This window comes from Adiantum capillus-veneris, chromosome 12 (assembly GCF_014529385.1).
Source record: "Adiantum capillus-veneris isolate H3 chromosome 12, ASM1452938v2, whole genome shotgun sequence".
Lineage (NCBI taxonomy): Eukaryota > Viridiplantae > Streptophyta > Polypodiopsida > Polypodiales > Pteridaceae > Adiantum > Adiantum capillus-veneris.
In genome coordinates this window covers 20,773,478-20,793,146 of record NC_140942.1, presented here as the reverse complement: position 1 = coordinate 20,793,146, position 19,669 = coordinate 20,773,478, and the positions used below count along the sequence as shown (strand labels likewise).

The 19,669-nt window shown below is 44.4% G+C and overlaps 1 protein-coding gene across 1 annotated transcript in view; it reads right to left on the bottom strand.

The window, feature by feature from the left end:
* The window catches only part of LOC147445429 (mechanosensitive ion channel protein 2, chloroplastic-like), a 41,078-nt gene that overhangs the window by 4,130 nt on the left and 17,279 nt on the right, over positions 1 to 19,669 (bottom strand). The gene's annotated exons all lie outside the window — the stretch shown is intronic.

Below are 19,669 nucleotides of genomic sequence, written 5' to 3'. Positions count from 1 at the left end.
CTGTGCTACAAAAGGGAAGCGCTAGCAGAACGAAGAGGGAGAGAGAGAGAGAGCTCACGTTTTTGGGGAAAACTCAATAAGTGAGTTTTGGGTTTTCCCATTTTTATTGTAAGTGACCTTTAAAAAATGTGTCGAACCTCGACAAAGTATAAAAATGTACAAAAAGGGGTTATTTAGACCTTTAACCCAACAACCTCCCACTTAAAGGCATAAATGACGCCTTTAAGTTAACCAACTCCCACCAGCTGTATGCAATGCTCATGTTGAGCCTTAGCAAGACTCTTGGTGAGAACATCTGCAAGGTTATCCTGTGTGTGAATCTTAGTCAAGGTGACTAGACCATCCTCCAATACCTGTCGTATGAAGTGGTATCGCACATCAATGTGCTTTGTCCGTGCATGAAACATGACATTCTTGGCCAAATAGACAGCACTTTGGCTATCACATCCCAAGACAGAGTACTAGCAGGCATACCAAGCTCTTTGACAAGTCTGCCCAACCATATGGCCTCTAGAAGCCTCAGTGGCTGAAATATATTCAACCTCAGTAGTACTCAATGCCACAATTTTTTGCAATCGTGAACACCAAGGGACAACACCACCAGCAAACACATCACCACTAGTGGACTTCCTGGTATCCAAGTCACTTGCCATATCTGCACCACAATAGCCCTACAACTTCAAGTCACTTTTGCCATAGCATATACACCTAGATTGTGTACCTGACAAGTATCTCAGAATGCATTTCACAGCTTCCCAATGTGCTTTGCCGGGATTGGACATGTATCTACTAACAACTCCCACCGCATGGGCAATGTCAGGACGAGTGGCAACAATAGCATACATAAGAGAACCACAAGCTAATGCATAAGGAATTCCCTTCATAGCATTCACTGCCACGTCATCCTTTGGGCAATCGGCTTTGCTAAGTTTTGTGTGTGGAGGTAAAGGTACTCCAAGTGAATTAGCTTCAGCCATGTTAAACCTGTCAAGTACTTTAGCAATGTACTTTTCTTGAGATAAGAAGAGCAATTTCAGCTTTCTATCTCTCTTGATTCTCATGCCCAAGATGTACTCAGCATCACCTAAATCCTTCATTGCAAAAGCTGAATTCAGCTGACGTTTAAGAGCATTAATGGTAGACTTATGCTTCCCAACAATCAACATATCATCTACATATAGCACAAGGATTATAGGACTTCCATCATTATCCTTCTTTGTATACAAACAATGGTCTGAATGGCTACGTTTAAAGCTTGAGACAGCATAAAAGTATCAAACTTTTTGTACCACTGATGTGATGACTGCCTCAAACCATACAGTGCCCTTCTTAGTTTGCATACAAGTTCCTTCCTATCAGGAACTACAAAACCCTCAGGTTGCTTCATGTAGATATCTTCATCAATGTCACCATGAAGAAAAGCTGTTTTTACATCCATTTGATTTAATTCTAAGTCAAGCACTGCAGCGAGAGCAAAAAGGACACGCAATGTCGTAAGCTTTACAACAGCAAAAAAGATCTCTTGAAAGTCAATCCCCTCTTTCTGTGCATACCCTTTGGCAACTAACCTTGCTTTATACTTGGGCTTTCCATCAACACATTTGACCTTGTCAACCCATATGTTAGGAAGAGCCTTTCTCCCGTTAGGCAATGGCACAAGATCCCAAGTATTGTTTGCATGCAAAGATTTGACATCTAAATCATGTCCTACCTCTTCTGGCTCAAGGTTAACTGGCTGATTATCAATTTCAGCTTACGGTAATGCATCCTGAGGCTCTTTTTCAACATCAATAGGTGACAAGAGAGGCTGAAATTTGACCGATTTCTTGTCAATTTCAGAAGATGTAGCATTTTTCAGCAATTTAGCCTCATTGAACACTACATCTCGGCTACGTACTACCCTCTTAAACTGAGGCAACCATATCCTGTAGCCCATTTCACCCTCTTCCCCATAACCTAGGAAGAGTCCTTGGATGGACTTGGCATCTAGCTTTGTCCTCAAGTCATTACGAACATGGACAAAAGCCTCGCAACCAAACACTCTCAAATGATCATAAGAGGCAGGTTTGCCAGACCAAACCTCCTCTGGAATGTCATTTTTTAGCGTACTGTTAGGAGAGCGATTGCATACATGAACAGCAGTTGTCAAAGCCTCTCCCCAAAACCCATGAGGGAGATTAGCCGTGGACAACATGCAACGCACTCTCTCACATAAAGTACGGTTATACCTCTCTGCCACACCATTAGAAGATGGATTATAAGGGGTTGTCAACTCCCTTTTAATCCCATATTCTTCGCAATAACGCTGAAATTCAGCAGATGTGTACTCCCCCCCATTGTCAGATCTCAGACATTTAAGCCTACTACCCTTTTGCATGGTCACAAAAGCATGAAACCTCTTAAATGCATTAAATGTCTCACTCTTATTTTTTAACAAATATGCCGAGCCTTTCCTAGTGCAATCATCAATGAATGTAACAAAGTATGATGCACCACCAAAAGACTTAACAGGCATTGAACATACATCGGAGTGAATTAAATCAAGAGCATTAGCTTTGCGCGAGACACCAGAATAATAAGAAGACTTCTTTTGTTTACTATACAAACAGCCATTACAAAAATCTAACTTGGTACCCTTTACATCAACCCTCTTCAAAGAGGAGAGCACATCAAGTCCCCTCTGGCTCATATGGCCAAGTCTTTTGTGCCACAACTCCAAATGAGAAGCAACTTCGGCCACTGCAAGAAACTTGCCAGGCAAAGCTTTGCCATGTAAATAGTACAATGTACCACTCTTGCATCCCTTGACAATGAGCATTGATCCCTTAAGAAACTTCCATTAACCCCCAGCAAAAATGGTTGTATAACCCTGTGCATCCATCTGGCCAAAAGACAATAGACTCTTCTTGATGCCTGGTACATACCTTACATCTTTAAGCATAAACTCTTGGCCATTGTTTAATGCAAAGCGCACAGTGCCCATTCCTTCAATGTCACAAGCATGGTTATCCCCAAGGTAAACCTTGCCATACTTGCCTGCATGATAAGAAGCAAAACACTCCACAGATGGAGTCACATGAAATGAGGCACCCGAGTCTACTATCCAAGACTGTGTAAGGCCATCATTTGCACTTAGCAATGCATCAATGACATCTCTACGTGAGATAAGCATGTCTTTTGCATTTGCTACAACAAATCTGAGGGGCATGAAGCTGCAACCAAGATCTCCTCACTGTCGGATAACTCTATGATAACCACACTAGAGGATACATTGACAGTCTCCGAATCCTTGGAGGAGGTACCTGCTGATTTTTCCCCTTTCTTATCCTCTGTCTTCTTCTTCTCCTGTGATTCCTTCTTTCTTTCATGCTCTTTCTTGAAATACCTGCAATCTGGCTTCTTATGGCCTTTTCTACCACACTCATAACAAGTCACATCCTTATCCCTAGACTTGCTTTTGCTCCTGTTTTGAGTCTTGGTACCTGTATTTTGCTTCTGACTTCTGCCTCTCGCATTGTAAGCAGAACTGCCACCTTCCCCACCACTAGACTTACGTCTAATTTCCTCATTTAAGATGGAGCCTCGCACTCCATCATATGTGAGGTTGGGGCTATTACTCAAAGAAACCACAAGCATTTCCCAAGAGTCTGGCAAAGTCATCAACAAAAATATGGCTTTCAACTTGTCATCAAAAGGTTGAAGCCCAGTATCCTGTAGCTGACTCATAACACTAGTGAAAGTACTTAAGTGCTCAGAAGCCGACTTGGCTTCGTCAAGCATCATGTTCACCAGTTTGCGCATCAAATGCACCTGATTCACAGGGGTGGCATTCTCATAAGTAGCCTTCAACTTATGCCAAATTGCATGTGCACTATCCAAGCCCTTTATGTCCAACAGAATGTCATCAGTCACAGCCATTTTGATGTAGGCCTTTTGTCACAAAGTGATGACGTGGCGGACAGCAGAAACCCTAATTTCTGCCAGAAACCCTAAAATTCCTGCAAACCCTAAATTTTGCCAAAAACCCTAATTTCCGAAAATCGAGGAGGCGGATTTTTTTTTTTTTTTAAATAATAAAAAATTTGGAAAATGATGAGCGACGCAAATTTCGCTTTTTCTCTTCTTAAATGAGAAAGAGAGAGAGAATGCTTTTGCTTTCATGTTTTGACTCTCTATGAGAGAGAGAGAGCAGTTGCTTTTGATTTGAAGCTTTTGGGGCTCTGCTTTTGGGCATCCCTTGTAACCTTTAAATTAGTGGTGAGGGCCTCACTTCTCAGAGCATCTGGACGCAGAGTCTGAGAGTGAAACCCTAACCACTCTCTTGTACTTTGATGATTGATTAATATAAAAAGAAATACCGAAAGGGGCGCCAGTCTTTGGGGCCAATATCTCTCGGCACGGAACTCTGCCGGGCCAGTGCAAATCTATTGTGATCTATGAATTGTTTTGAAGTGGTTATTTGGTGCTGTCGCGGTCGATTCTTGACTTGGAGTGTCCAAGTCAGTTACAGTGGTATCAGAGCACGGCCGATTTCTCTTCTACAAGAAATCCGATCCCCGATATTTTTTTTCCACGGCACCTATGGCTTCAGGCAATGATCAGTCGACTCCCTCTGCATCTGGAGATGCGGGCTGGGATCACAACGAAGATTCAGACAGAGAGTATGGCCCGCCTCGGCCTACTCAGGCGGAGCAAAGAAAGATGGAGCGTCGTCAATTGATTGGCGATGCAACAAAGATGATGCTCAATTTTGCCAAGGACCCGAAGATGGCAAAATATATGAACCAAACCTCTTTGAAAGAGGTACAGATGGAGTGGCAGAGAACCACAACACCACTCCCGAAACCCGCTCTCAAGAAACCTTCTGCCTCCAAGAAATATACGGAGAAGGAACTGGAGAACGTGGTTGATGCACGGATTGCTCAACTTTTTGACACGCAAAAGAAAGCCAAAAAGCACGGCAAAAAGCAGAAGAAACGCACTGACTTCCCAGGATATTTGGGTCATCGGTCGACATTTGACAAGGCAAAGAAATTGAAGAAGCGCGTCAAGTTTAAAGACCTACCCAGTTCTTCTTCTTCTTCTTCTGACAGTTCTTCTAGCTCCTCGGATTCGAGCGAAGAAGACAGAAAAGGTGAAAAGCGAAGCAAGAAGCAATGCTTTGGAAAGGGCAAGAGAAAGGCAAAGAAGGCTAAATCTCGCCCAGAGACTGAACGTTCTACTGAGGACTCGTCTACAGACAGCTCAGATTCCGATGACGGAAAGTTTTATGCGAACAAGAAGAATTTTTACAAAGCTAACCAGTATGACTTTCTCGAAGATAAAAGCAAGAAAGTCCGAGAGTTTAAGGAAGGTGGCCACTCGATCAAGTTTGATACTTTTCAGGATACTCAGATGCTTCGAAGGCTTTGTCTTTTATACAGCAGTTTGACATCACTTTCGCGGGAGGACGCTATTCAGAGCACTCCAAGATTCGGAGAGCTGCCTCTTACTTTAAGGGGAATGCTCGTACTTGGTGGTCCACGCTTCTATTAAGCAAGACTGTGCCAGTTACATGGCTGAAATTCAAGAGGCTTTTTATTTCTTCTTGGTTGACTCAAGAGTTTGAGCGAGATATACGAGCTGCTTGGAACCATCTCCGGATGACCAAGAGCGATACAGTGAATTCTTATTGTGAAAGATTCTGGAGCTCTTTTCTACCCGCCTCTTCATTGAAGAAGATCTCATTCAGAGAACAGATTGAGTGGTTTACCTTGGGTCTACCTACAGAGATCCGAAATCACTGCTTGGAACAGAAGTCAGCTTCTGTTCAGGAGTTGATGGGTCATGCGAAGCGGGGCTTTGCCATTCACTCTGGCAGTCTGACCTACCCCATAGATGAGGCCATGACACAACGAGCCGAACAGACTTCTGGGAATGAAAGTAGAATGAAAAAGAGCAACCCAGAGAAAAAAAAAGGATGCACGACCCAAGCTTACTCCTGAGGAGAGAGCTCGCTTCAGCAGAGAGGGGAAGTGCTTTGCATGCGGGGAACATGGACATATTTCCGCAAAGTGCCCTGATAAGGCACAGAAAGAACAGAATGATAAAGACGACGACAGGTCTGAGAGTTCGAGAGCAGCTGAGGAATGTGGCAGAAAAGGCAGATAGAAAAGCAGAACTGGTACCACATGGCGTGGGACCTGCACCAAATCTAATGAATGAAAGTACAAACTTTGCCGCTTTCGGGGCAAAGTGAAGGATGAGGAAGCTCTTTTGAAGGAGCCAAGGCCAACTTCTTTTCACTTGGAATTGGCGGCTCGATTTGGAACAACGCCCGACAGACTGACGCCACAGGCGGAGGTAGTTCGACTGGCACCCGGATGGGATGTTGCCATTACACCGAGCATTGGCAAACTTCGTTTGCAATGCCAGGGGTGTTCAGGGCACGCGAGTGACGTTCTACTCGGGATCCCTTGGTACCACAAGAACTACGCCGAGGTTGACTACCGGGCCGAGAAAGCGACTTTGATAAATGAAGGGCTTAGAGATTGTACTTGATGAACTTCAGTTTTCTTACTCATTCTTTTGGGAGAACTGAACGATGGATAAAGGTTGAATATGTTTTGACCTGAAGAAAAGAACGCCCAGATTTTTTTTCTCCACGCTCATGCCGATTGCTTTTGAGAGGGCCTGAAGATCATACCATTGTTCTGATATCTGAAGCACGCCACCGAAACGGCCACCTTATCGTGTGAGCCGAGTACAGAATGAAAAGATTATGAACTCAGTGAAAGACCTCTTGGAAAAGGGTCTTGTCCAGCCTAGTACTTCACCGTATTGCTCTCCAGTGTTGTTGGTTTTGAAGAAAGACGGATCTTGGAGAATGTGCATCGATTATAGCACTCTCAACGAAATCACCATCAAGAACAGATTTCCGATTCCTAGGATCGATGATATACTCCACAGGTTACAGGGATCCTCGTGCTTTAGCAGGATTGACTTGAAGAGTGGATATCATCAGATCAGGATAGCGCCAGGAGATGTCTACAAGACAGCTTTTCGGACGACTTTTGGGTTATTTGAGTTTTTGGTGATGCCTTTTGGCTTAACCAATGCTCCTGCGACATTTAACCGGATGATGGATAGGATTTTTCGAGAGTACAGGCTATTTGTTGGCACTTTCTTTGACGACATCATTGTTTTCTCCAAAAATGAGGCAAAACACAGAGATCATCTACTTCAAGTCTTTCAGGCATTACGAGATCACACATTAGTGATTAATGCTAAGAAAAGTGAATTTTTCCTACCAGAGATACACTTTTTGGGACACATTGTGTCAACAGCAGGAGTGCAAATGAACCCGGCCAAGATAGAGACTATCCGTGATTTTGGCCCGATTTGAGGAATGTCCATGAAGTTAGAAGCTTCTTGGGACTGTGTTCGTACTACAGGCGGTTCATACGAAAGTTTGCAGAGGTTGCTTCCCCTTTGCATACCTTGACACAGAAAGGAGTACCTTTTTCGTGGGGACCCACACAGGTGACTGCCTTTCAGACATTGAAAGAGAAATTGACTACGGGACCTATTTTGACTTTGCCGGACTTGCAAAAGTCATTTGAAGTATATTGTGATGCTTGTGGTCGTAGTCTGGGTGCGGTCTTGATGCAAGAAGGCCATGTCATACCTTACGAGAGCCATTTGTTCTCTAGGCCGGAGATGACAGCACAGATCTACGGGAAAGAGCTTTTGGCGGTTATCCACGCTCTTACTCAGTGGCGGCATTACCTACTCGGAGCGGATTTTACTGTCTTTACAGACCATCAGAGTTTGCGCTACTTCTTGTCACAGAAGCAGCTTTCGGAAAAGCAGATGCGGTGGGTGAACATCTTGTCACAGTTCCACTTCCAGATTGTCCATGTGCACGGACAGAAGAATGTGGTGGCAAATGCTTTGTCTCGAAAACCGCTGGTTCTGGCTATTTCCGCGATACATCATAGGAGCTTCGAGGATATGGTCGATCAGTGTGCCACAGATACAGATTTTGCAGATATTTTCACACGGATACGGGATGGGGAGACAGTAGCTGGATACTCCCTTCGGGAAGGCTACTTGATGAAAAAGACTATGTTGTGCGTTACACAGCCGTTGAGGGAAAAGGTTATGACTGATTGCCACTGTCCACCTTTTACGGGTCATCGCGGCATTGCTACCACCATGAAAGGGGTAGAGAGAGAGATTTCTGTTGGCGGAGACTGAAGAAGGATGTGGAAGAGTTTGTGCGCAGTTGCTTGGTATGCCAGAAGGTCAAGTTTGACAGGCATAAGGCACAGGGATTGTTACAGCGTTTACCCATACCCACTCGCCCCTCGGAAAATATTGAAATGGATTTCATTTTTTTTTATCTCCCGAGAATACAGAATGATCACGATGATTTTCCGATTACATGGCACGCCTGAGACGATTGTCTCCGACACAGACCCCACATTTATGAGTTTGTTTTGGAAGGCAATTTGGGAGAACATTGGCACGCGGTTGCAGTTCTTGTCATCGTTCCACTTGCAGACTGACTGGCAATCTGAGATTGCAAATTCAGTGATTTTAGATTTATTGAAGTCTTGTATCTCGCATCAGAAGACTCAATGGGAAAAGAACTTACCTTTGGTGGAATTTGCCTACAATAACACGATACACTCTTCGACAGGGAAGACGCCATGTGAGATTGTTGAAAGTGCTGCGAAGGTTCCATCCTTCCTGAGCACGAAAGATTAGATATTTGAAGCGGATCAATATTCGCGAGACTTGGATACGGCTTTTGCCAAGGTTCACGAGACTTTGCAGGAGTCTCAAGAACGACAGAAAAAGGCAGCGGATCGCCATCGTCGCGACTGGAAACTAAAGGAGGATGATTGGGTGCTCTTACTTTTGAGAAGGCACGCCTAAGAAAGAAAAAGGGAAAGGAGAGGCTTTTTCCAAAGCTTAGTATGTGATACTACGGACCTTCCAGATTACTGACAAGATAAATGATGTCTCCTTCCGATTGAAACTGCCAGATACTTGGAGGATTCACAATGCATTGCATGTGAGTCTCTTGAAACCTGTTAAGGGTGATGTGCCTGATGAGCAACCCAAAGTGGAAGAAAACGAGGAGATCCTTGTTCCTGAACAGATTTTGGCACATAATGATACGAAGAAAGGTAAAGTCCGAAGGCGGTTCTTGGTTAAGTTCAAGATTTTTCCTGCATTTGATGCGAAGTGGATGGAGGAGGAGGACCTAGCAGATACTCCTCGGATTGTGAAACTTTACCTCGATGTTTTGGTTTAGCATAGTCTACTCCAAACGGAACTCAGAATTCAGCTTGGCCGGAGATCTGGTGCAGTGGGATGCACAAGAGGGGAGTCACTCCACTCCTTTGTCAGCAGATGCCTCGATTTTGATACTAAAGTCATTGATGTCTCTTTGAGCTTCAGGGATATTGAGAGCTGACAGTATTCTGGTGGATGACTTTATGAAATGGAATTCCTGATTATGATACTGATTTGTTCTTGACTTCTTGTGAGTGCAGGAACTGATAGCCGAAATGACTGCAGCATTTTGGTCTGATTGATCTCGAATAGACATGGTTGCAATAGGGGTTAGTCAATCGGACATCGATGAGGTCCCGATTGGACCTAGATGTGATTGCTAGCTACATTGCCGATAAATCATGGTCTAAGATCCGAATGAATGTCCTGTGATGTCTGGTGATGTCCTGTGATGTCTGGTGATGTCCTGTGATGTCGTGTGATGTGACTGTCGATTTTGTACAGGTGCTAGATGTGTGTTCCTAGTACGTAGGTACTAACAGTCAGTGTCTGCTAAGACGGTTTATGGCTTTTGTCGGTTTTGCAGGCGTAATCGCGGTCGATTACAATGCTTTCAAGAGGGGGGTATGTCACAAAGTGATGACGTGGCGGACAGCAAAAACCCTAATTTCTGCCAGAAACCCTAAAATTCCTGCAAACCCTAAATTTTGCCAAAAACCCTAATTTTCGAAAATCGCGGAGGCGGATTATTTATAAAAAAAAAAAATTGGAAAATGATGAGCGACGCAAATTTCACTTTTTCTCTTCTTAAATGAGAAAGAGAGAGAGAATGCTTTTGCTTTCATGTTTTGACTCTCTATGAGAGAGAGAGAGCAATTGCTTTTGATTTGAAGCTTTTGGGGCTCTGCTTTTGGGCATCCCTTGTAACCTTTAAATTAGTCGTGAGGGCCTCACTTCTCAGAGCATCTGGACGCAGAGTCTGAGAGTGAAACCCTAACCGCTCTCTTGTACTTTGATGATTGATTAATATAAAAAGAAATACCGAAAGGGGCGCCAGTCTTTGGGGCCAATATCTCTAGGCACGGAACTCCGCCGGGCCAGTGCAAATCTATTGTGATCTGTGAATTGTTTTGAAGTGGTTATTTGGTGATGTCGCGGTCGATTCTTGACTTGGAGTGTCCAAGTCAGTTACACCTTTGCCCTCTTGTTGAGCTTGGCCCAATCCTCATCCGGCATATCCTCAGGCTTTACAGCCAAAAGGGCGTCCTCACAATCCTTGAGGAACAAAATCCCATGCATCTTGTCCTGCCATAGGTCGAAACCTGCCATCAAGCTCTTGGCATCAGATGACGAGGAAGTAGAGGCCATTTGCACGGATAAAAATGCAATAGAAAGTGTCTACACAAAATCTGAAAATTTTCAGTGATCACAATGTACCGCACGTTGCATACAACGTGCAGAAAATTTCAGCAATTAACAAGTATCCCCAATGCGTACTTGCATAAACCCACAAAAGGCGTACATAAACCTCAATTTGTGTACATAAAAACAGTCCAATGCTGAATTTTCTGCAAATTTACTGTTTTAACGCATCAATTTGTATCAAATGGACCTGTTTTGAGTGGGAAAAGCAAGGGGCATTCACGGGAATCAATTTAGAACACCTGCGTTTTGCTGTTTTGACCTGTAATTTTCTGGTTTTTACCTGTTTTGACCTAATTTCAGCCTGTTTTAGGCTGTTTTGGGAACCCTAATCACCCTAGGTGACACCGGAAGCAAGGGGCTTCGCGATGAAAGCGGAAATTTGACGCGAGAGAAGCCTTTTGCCTGCTGTCTAGCCACCTGCACAAAGCTTCTGAAACCCTAATCTGGCTCTGATACCAGTTGTTGAGCGCGCGGCGGTGTGCGCAAGTGATAGAGCACGCGAAGATGTGCAGGCCTTGAGGCTTGAAGCAGAGGCACTGTGCTACAGAAGGGAAGCGCTAGCAGAACGAAGAGGGAGAGAGAAAGAGCTCACGTTTTTGGGAAAAACTCAATAAGTGAGTTTTGGGTTTTCCCACTTTTATTATAAGTGACCTTTAAAAAATGTGTCGGACATGGACAAAGTATAAAAATGTACAAAAAGGGGTTATTTAGGCCTTTAACCCAACAAATAAAGCATAAGAAAAGAACTTCCTAAAAAAGCATACGTTACACTTGCTGGGAGATGATTCACATAGGATCTCTCTCCCCCTTTTCGTAATGTGTGATTGATCTTTAGGCTATCTTGGCTTGGAGCTGCAAAAAGGTTTTTCTTTAGTTTAGGACTGACAAAACCGCATTGATAAGAGTGCTCTTTGCTTTGCTTCCTTGAGTCGTAGGCACAAAGTGTTAAGTAGTTCTTTGTAAACTTGTAGATATCCTCTAAAGAATCCAAGGAGTTCTGCAACTCCACATTTTTGTAGTCTGGTCGTGGTCCAAATGTTACAGGCTTGGACATTCCTCGCAAGATATTAATAGCAACACACGAACAGAAACCCCAATTGGTATTTCTTTATTACTTTACTTCGCAAAGTACAACTCTTGAGGGTCCAACTCTCTCCGAGCCTCTATGTCGAGATGCTCTCCTAAGGAGTGACCCCAAGGGCACTTATAAACTTACAAGGGATGCCCAAAAGCAGAGCAACGATAGCATCAGGTTCAAAAGCATTCACACCCAAAAGCCCATGTAGAAAACTGCCAATGCAAATTATGGAAACCCGTACAGCCTGCCACATCATCACTGCAGCACGATTTTTGAGAATCTGTACAGCTACCACGTCAGCATGTTAGCGCAATTTATGGAGCAGATCCAGAGGTCAAGCTTTCGATAATTGTGGGTTAGGCCCCTCGGCCACTGCTCCATAAGTTGGGTATGGTTAGGTTTATTTATAAACCCTAACCCCTTCAGTTCAGGCCCCTTGGCCGCACTTTCTCCGTTCAACTTTTCAAGTTTCAGTTCCTCTTGTCCACCCGGCCATTTCTCTTCGAGTTGGACCAAACAAATAGAGTGTTAGGTGCAACGGAATGAACGTTGTATATTCTCAAGATTAGTGATCTTTATTGCTCAAGGTTCCTTTTAATTCTTAGGGAAAGAGAGAGCTTTCCGTCTTGTAGAGTGTTGTGGTCACGAACAAAGTGAGTGGATTATGCGTGCAAGTGAATGAGACTGAGGGAAGGAGAGAGAAGAGATACGACACCGAGAGGTTTGTAAAACCCTCCTCCGAAGGCCCCACTCTCGTCGGCGAGAGTGGTCTATTCTTTGATTGCACAAAGGTGTACAATGCGTATGCAATGGACTATGCAACTTGGTCTATGCCGATGACGACGACGGTGACGACAACGACGATGACGGCTGAAATCTGAGATCTTCTAATCGCTGAATTTCGGGACTGTTTCGGTGGCTGAAAATGACCATTTTGGCTGCGTTTTCTTGGCTGAAAAATGACGTTTCTTAGGGCTGAAAACTGATGGTCTTTACGGGCTGAATTTGCTACACTTTAGGTGAATAATGTCGGTCTTAATTTGCTGCTGATGTAACAGACTTGGACACTCCAAGTCAAGAATCAACCGCGACAGCACCAAATAACCACTTCAAAACAATTCACAGATCACAATAGATTTGCACTGGCCCGGCGGAGTTCCGTGCCTAGAGATATTGGCCCCAAAGACTGGCGCCCCTTTCGGTATTTCTTTTTGTATTAATCAATCATCAAAGAACAAGAGAGCGGTTAGGGTTTCACTCTCAGACTCTGCGTCCAGATGCCCTGAGAAGTGAGGCCCTCACCACTAATTTAAAGGTTACAAGGGATGCCCAAAAGCAGAGCCCCAAAAGCTTTTAAAATCAAAAGCATTAGTTCTCTCTCTCTCTTAGAGAGTCTTTTCTCTTTTTTTTATATAAAAAAACGCAAAAGCAAAATTCGCGTCGCTCATCATTTTCCAAAAAAAAAAATAATAATTCGCCTCCGCGATTTCCGGAATTTAGGGTTTCTGGCAAAAATTAGGGTTTGTAGGAATTTTAGGGTTTCTATTGTCCGCCACGTCATCACTTTGTGACATACCCCCTCTTGAAAGCATTGTAATCGACCGCGATTACGCCTGCCAAACCGACAAAAGCCATAAACCGTCTTAGCAGACACTGACTGTTAGTACCTACGTACTACGAACGCACATCTAGCACATGTACAAAATCGACAGTCACATCACACGACATCACAGGACATCACCAGACATCACAGGACATCACATGACATTCAACATTCATTCGGATCTTAGACCATGATTTATCGGCAATGTAGCTAGCAATCACATCTAGGTCCAATCGGGACCTCATCGATGTCCGATTGACTAACCCCTATTGCAACCATGTCTATTCGAGATCAATCAGACCAAAATGCTGCAGTCATTTCGGCTATCAGTTCTTGCACTCACAAGAAGTCAAGAACAAATCAGTATCATAATCAAGAATTCCATTTCATAAAGTCATCCACCAGAATACTGTCAGCTCTCAGTATCCCTGAAGCTCAAAGAGACATCAGTGACTTCAGTATCAAAATCGAGGCATCTGTTGACAAAGGAGCGGAGTAACTCCCCTCTTGTGCATCCCACTGCACCAGATCTTCGGCCAAGCTGAGTTTCTGGGTTCCGTTTGGAGTAGACTATGCTAAACCAAAACATCAAGGTAAAGTTTCACAATCCGAGGAGTATCTGCTAGGTCCTCCTCCTCCATCCACTTCGCATCAAATGCAGGAAAGTTCTTGAACTTAACCAAGAACCGCCTTCGGACTTTACCTTTCTTCGTATCATTATGTGCCAAAATCTGTTCAGGAACAAGGATCTCCTCGTTTTCTTCCACTTTGGGTTGCTCATCAGGCTCCCCATCATAAGGCACATCACCCTTAACAGGGTTCAAGAGACTCACATGCAATGCATTGTGAATCCTCCAAGTATCTGGCAGTTTCAATCGGAAGGAGACATCATTTATCTTGTCAGTAATCTGGAAAGGTCCGTAGTATCACATACTAAGCTTTGGAAAAAGCCACTCCTTTCCCTGTTTCTTTCTTAGGCGTGCCTTCTCAAAAGTAAGAGCACCCAATCATCCTCCTTCAGTTTCCAGTCGCGACGATGGCGATCCGCTGCCTTTTTCTGTCGTTCTTGAGACTCCTGCAAAGTCTCGCGAACCTTGGCAAAAGCCGTATCCAAATCTCGCGAATATTCATCCGCTTCAAATTTCTAATCTTTCGTGCTCAGGAAGGATGGAACCTTCGCAGCAGTTTCAACAATCTCACATGGCGTCTTCCCCGTCGAAGAGTGTATCGTGTTATTGTAGGCAAATTCCACCAAAGGTAAGTTCTTTTCCCATTGAGTCTTCTGATCCGAGATACAAGACTTCAATAAATCTAAAATCACTCAATTGGCAATCTCAAATTGCCCGTCAGTCTGCAAGTGGAACGATGACGAGAACTGCAACTGCGTGCCAATGTTCTCCCAAATTGCTTTCCAAAACAAACTCATAAATCTGGGGTCTCTGTCGAAGACAATCGTCTCAGACGTGCCATGTAATCGGAAAATCATCGTGATCTTTCTGTGTTCTCGGGAGATCAAAAATGAAATCCATTGCAATACTTTCCCAGGGGTGGGTGGGTATGGGTAAAGGCTGTAACAATCCCTGTGCCTTATGCCTGTCAAACTTGACCTTCTGGCATACTGAGCAACTGCGCACAAACTCTTCGATATCCTTCTTCAGTCTCTGCCAAAAGAAATCTCTCTCTACCCCTTTCATGGTGGTAGCAATGCCGTGGTGACCCGTAAAAGGTGGACAGTGACAATCAGTCATAACCTTTTCCCTCAACGGCTGGGTAACGCACAACATAGTCTTTTTCATCAAGTAGCCTTCCCGAAGGGAGTATCCCGCTACTGTCTCCCCATCCCGTATCCGTGTGAAAATATCTGCAAAATCTGTATCTATGGCATACTGATCGACCATATCCTCGAAGCTCCTATGATGTATCGCGGAAATAGCCAGAACCAACGGTTTCCGAGACAAAGCATCTGCCACCACATTCTTCTGTCCCTGCACATGGACAATCTGGAAGTGGAACTATGACAAGATGTTCACCCACCGCATCTGTTTTTCCGAAAGCTGCTTCTGTGACAAGAAGTAGCGCAAACTCTGATGGTCTGTAAAGACAATAAAATCCGCTCCGAGTAGGTAATGCCGCCACTGAGTAAGAGCATGGATAACCGCCAAAAGCTCTTTCTCATAGCTCTGTGCTGTCATCTCCGGCCTAGAGAACAAACGGCTCTCGTAAGCTATGACATGGCCTTCTTGCATCAAGACCGCACCCAGACTACGACCACAAGCATCACAAAATACTTCAAATGACTTCTGCAAGTCCGGCAAAGTCAAAATAGGTCCCGTAGTCAATTTCTCTTTCAACGTCTGAAAGGCAGTCACCTCTGTGGGTCCCCACGAAAAAGGTACTCCTTTCTGTGTCAAGGTATGCAAAGGGGAAGCAACCTCTGCAAACTTTCGTATGAACTGCCTGTAGTACGAACACAGTCCCAAGAAGCTTCTAGCTTCATGGACATTCCTCAAATCGGGCCAATCACGGATAGTCTCTATCTTGGGCGGGTTCATTTGCACTCCTGCTGTTGACACAATGTGTCCCAAAAAATGTATCTTTGGTAGGAAAAATTCACTTTTCGTAGCATTAATCACTAATGTGTGATCTCGTAATGCCTGAAAGACTTGAAGCAGATGATCTCTGTGTTCTGCCTCATTCTTGGAGAAAACAATGATGTCGTCAAAGAAAGTGCCAACAAATAGCCTGTACTCTCGAAAAATCCTATCCATCATCCGGTTAAATGTCGTAGGAGCATTGGTTAAGCCAAAAGGCATCACCAAAAACTCAAATAACCCAAAAGTCGTCCGAAAAGCTGTCTTGTAGACATCTCCTGGCGCTATCCTGATCTGATGATATCCACTCTTCAAGTCAATCCTACTAAAGCACGAGGATCCCTGTAACCTGTCGAGTATATCATCGATCCTAGGAATCGGAAATCTGTTCTTGATGGTGATTTCGTTGAGAGTGCTATAATCGATGCACATTCTCCAAGATCCGTCTTTCTTCAAAACCAACAACACTGGAGAGCAATACGGTGAAGTACTAAGCTGGACAAGACGCTTTTCCAAGAGGTCTTTCTCTGAGTTCATAATCTTTTCATTCTGTACTCGGCTCACACGATAAGGTGGCCGATTCGGTGGCGTGCTTCCATATATCAGATCAATGGTATGATCTTCAGGCCCTCTCAAAAGCAATCGGCATGAGAGTGGAGAAAAAAAATCTTGGCGTTTTTTTCTTCAGGTCAAAACATATTCAACCTTTATCCATCGTTCAGTTCTCCCAAAAGAATGAGTAAGAAAACTGAAGTTCATCAAGTACAATCTCTAAGCCCTTCATTTATCAAAGTCGCTTTCTCGGCCCGGTAGTCAACCACGGCGTAGTTCTTGTGGTACCAAGGGATCCCGAGTAGAACGTCACTCACGTGCCCTGAACACCCCTGTCATTGCAAACGAAGTTTGCCAATGCTCGGTGTAATGGCAACATCCCATCCGGGTGCCAATCGAACTACCTCCGCCTGTGGCGTCAGTCTGTCAGGCGCAGTTCCAAATCGAGCCGCCAATTCCAAGTGAAAAGAAGTTGGCCTTGGCTCCTTCAAAAGAGCTTCCTGATCCTTCACTTTGCCCCAAAAAAAACCGGCAAAGTTTGTACTTTCATTCATTTGATTCGGTGCAAGTCCCACGCCATGTGGTACCAGTTCTGCTTTTCTATCTACCTTTTCTGCCACATTCCTCAGCTGCTCTCGAACTCTCAGACCTGTCGTCGTCTTTATCATTCTGTTCTTTCTGTGCCTTATCAGGGCACTTCGCGGAAATATGTCCATGTTCCCCGCATCCAAAGCACTTCCCCTCTCTGATGAAGCGAGCTCTCTCCTCAGGAGTAAGCTTGGGTCGTGCATCCTTTTTTTTCTCTGGGTTGCTCTTTTTCATTCTACTTTCATTCCCAGAAGTCTGTTCGGCTCGTTGTGTCATGGCCTCATCTGTGGGGTAGGTCAGACTACCAGAGTGAATGGCAAAGCCCCGCTTCGCATGACTCATCAACTCTTGAATAGAAGCCGACTTCTGTTCCAAGCAATGATCTTGGATCTCTGTAGGTAGACCCAAGGTAAACCGCTCAATCTGTTCTCTGAACGAGATCTTCTTGAATGAAGAGGCGGGTAGAAAAGAGCTCCAGAATCTTTCACAATAAGAATTCACTGTATCGCTCTTGGTCATCCGGAGATGGTTCCAAGCAGCTCGTATATCTCGCTCAAACTCTTGAGTCAACCAAGAAGAAATAAAAAGCCTCTTGAATTTCAGCCATGTAATTGGCACAGTCTTGCTTAATAGAAGCGTGGACCACCAAGTACGAGCATTCCCCTTAAAATAAGAGGCAGCTCTCCGAATCTTGGAGTGCTCTGAATAGCGTCCTCCCGCGAAAGCGATGTCAAACTGCTGTATAAAAGACAAAGCCTTCGAAGCATCTGAGTATCCTGAAAAGTATCAAACTTGATCGAGTGGCCACCTTCCTTAAACTCTCGGACTTTCTTGCTTTTATCTTCGAGAAAGTCGTACTGGTTGGCTTTGTAAAAATTCTTCTTGTTCGCATAAAACTTTCCGTCATCGGAACCTGAGCTGTCGGTAGACGAGTCCTTAGTAGAACTGTCAGTCTCTGGGCGAGATTTAGCCTTCTTTGCCTTTCTCTTGCCCTTTCCAAAGCGTTGCTTCTTGCTTCGCTTTTTACCTTTTCTGTCTTCTTCGCTCGAATCCGAGGAGCTAGAAGAACTGTCAGAAGAAGAAGAAGAAGAACTGGATAGGTCTTCAAACTTGACGCGCTTCTTCAATTTCTTTGCCTTGTCAAATGTCGATCGACGACCCAAATATCCCGGGAAGTCAGTGCCTTTCTTCTGCTTTTTGCCGTGCTTTTTGGCTTTCTTTTGCGTGTCAAAAAGCTGAGCAATCCATGCATCAACCACGTTCTCCAGTTCCTTCTCCGTATATTTCTTGGAGGCAGAAGGTTTCTTGAGAGCGGGTTTCGGGAGTGGTGTTGTGGTTCTCTGCCACTCCATCTGTACCTCTTCCAAAGAGGTCTGGTTCATATATTTTGCCATCTTCGGGTCCTTGGCAAAATTGAGCATCATCATTGTTGCATCGCTGATCAACTGGCGACGCTCTATTTCTCGCCGCTCCGCCTAAGTAGGCCAAGGCGGGCCATACTCTCTGCCTGAATCTTCGTTGTGATCCCAGCCCGCATCTCCAAATGCAGAGGGAGTCGACTGATCATTGCCTGAAGCCATAGGTGCCGCGGAAAAAAAAAAATTCGGAGATCGGATTTCCCGTAGAAGAGAAATCGGCCGTGCTCTGATACCACTGTAACAGACTTGGACACTCCAATCAAGAATTAACCGCGACAGCACCAAATAACCACTTCAAAACAATTCACAGATCACAATAGATTTGCACTGGCCCGGCGGAGTTCCGTGCCTAGAGATATTGGCCCCAAAGACTGGCGCCCCTTTCGGTATTTCTTTTTGTATTAATCAATCATCAAAGTACAAGAGAGCGGTTAGGATTTCACTCTCAGACTCTGCGTCCAGATGCCCTGAGAAGTGAGGCCCTCACCACTAATTTAAAGGTTACAAGGGATGCCCAAAAGCAGAGCCCCAAAAGCTTTTAAAATCAAAAGCATTAGTTCTCTCTCTCTCTTAGAGAGTCTTTTCTCTTTTTTTTATATAAAAAAAAGCAAAAGCAAAATTCGCGTCGCTCATCATTTTCCAAAAAAAAAAAATACATATATATATATATTTTAATGATTCGCCTCCGCGATTTCCGGAATTTAGGGTTTCTGGCAAAAATTAGGGTTTGCAGGAATTTTAGGGTTTCTGGCAGAAATTAGGGTTTCTGCTGTCCGCCACGTCATCACTTTGTGACAGCTGAAATCCAAAAACGCCAGGGGCTGAAATTGGTCCTTCTGTCGCCGGGGTTCTGCAAATATGCAAAAACGCTAGGCTGATCTACTGTGTCGTGATGATGCCGGGGCTGATCTGCTGTGCACAAATCGCCAAGGCTGATCTGATGCAAAAACGCTAGGTCTTCTGTGGAGAAAACGCCAGAGTAGTCACGGGGGTTGGTCTTGCTGAGAAGTTGCCTGTTGAGCAAGGTGCTCCTGCTGCCTCTTCTGCCATTTAGTGCTAACTTGAGTTTGCTTATATATTAACTTAGCAAAATTGCCCTACCTACTTTTGTTGGAAAGTCACTTAAAAA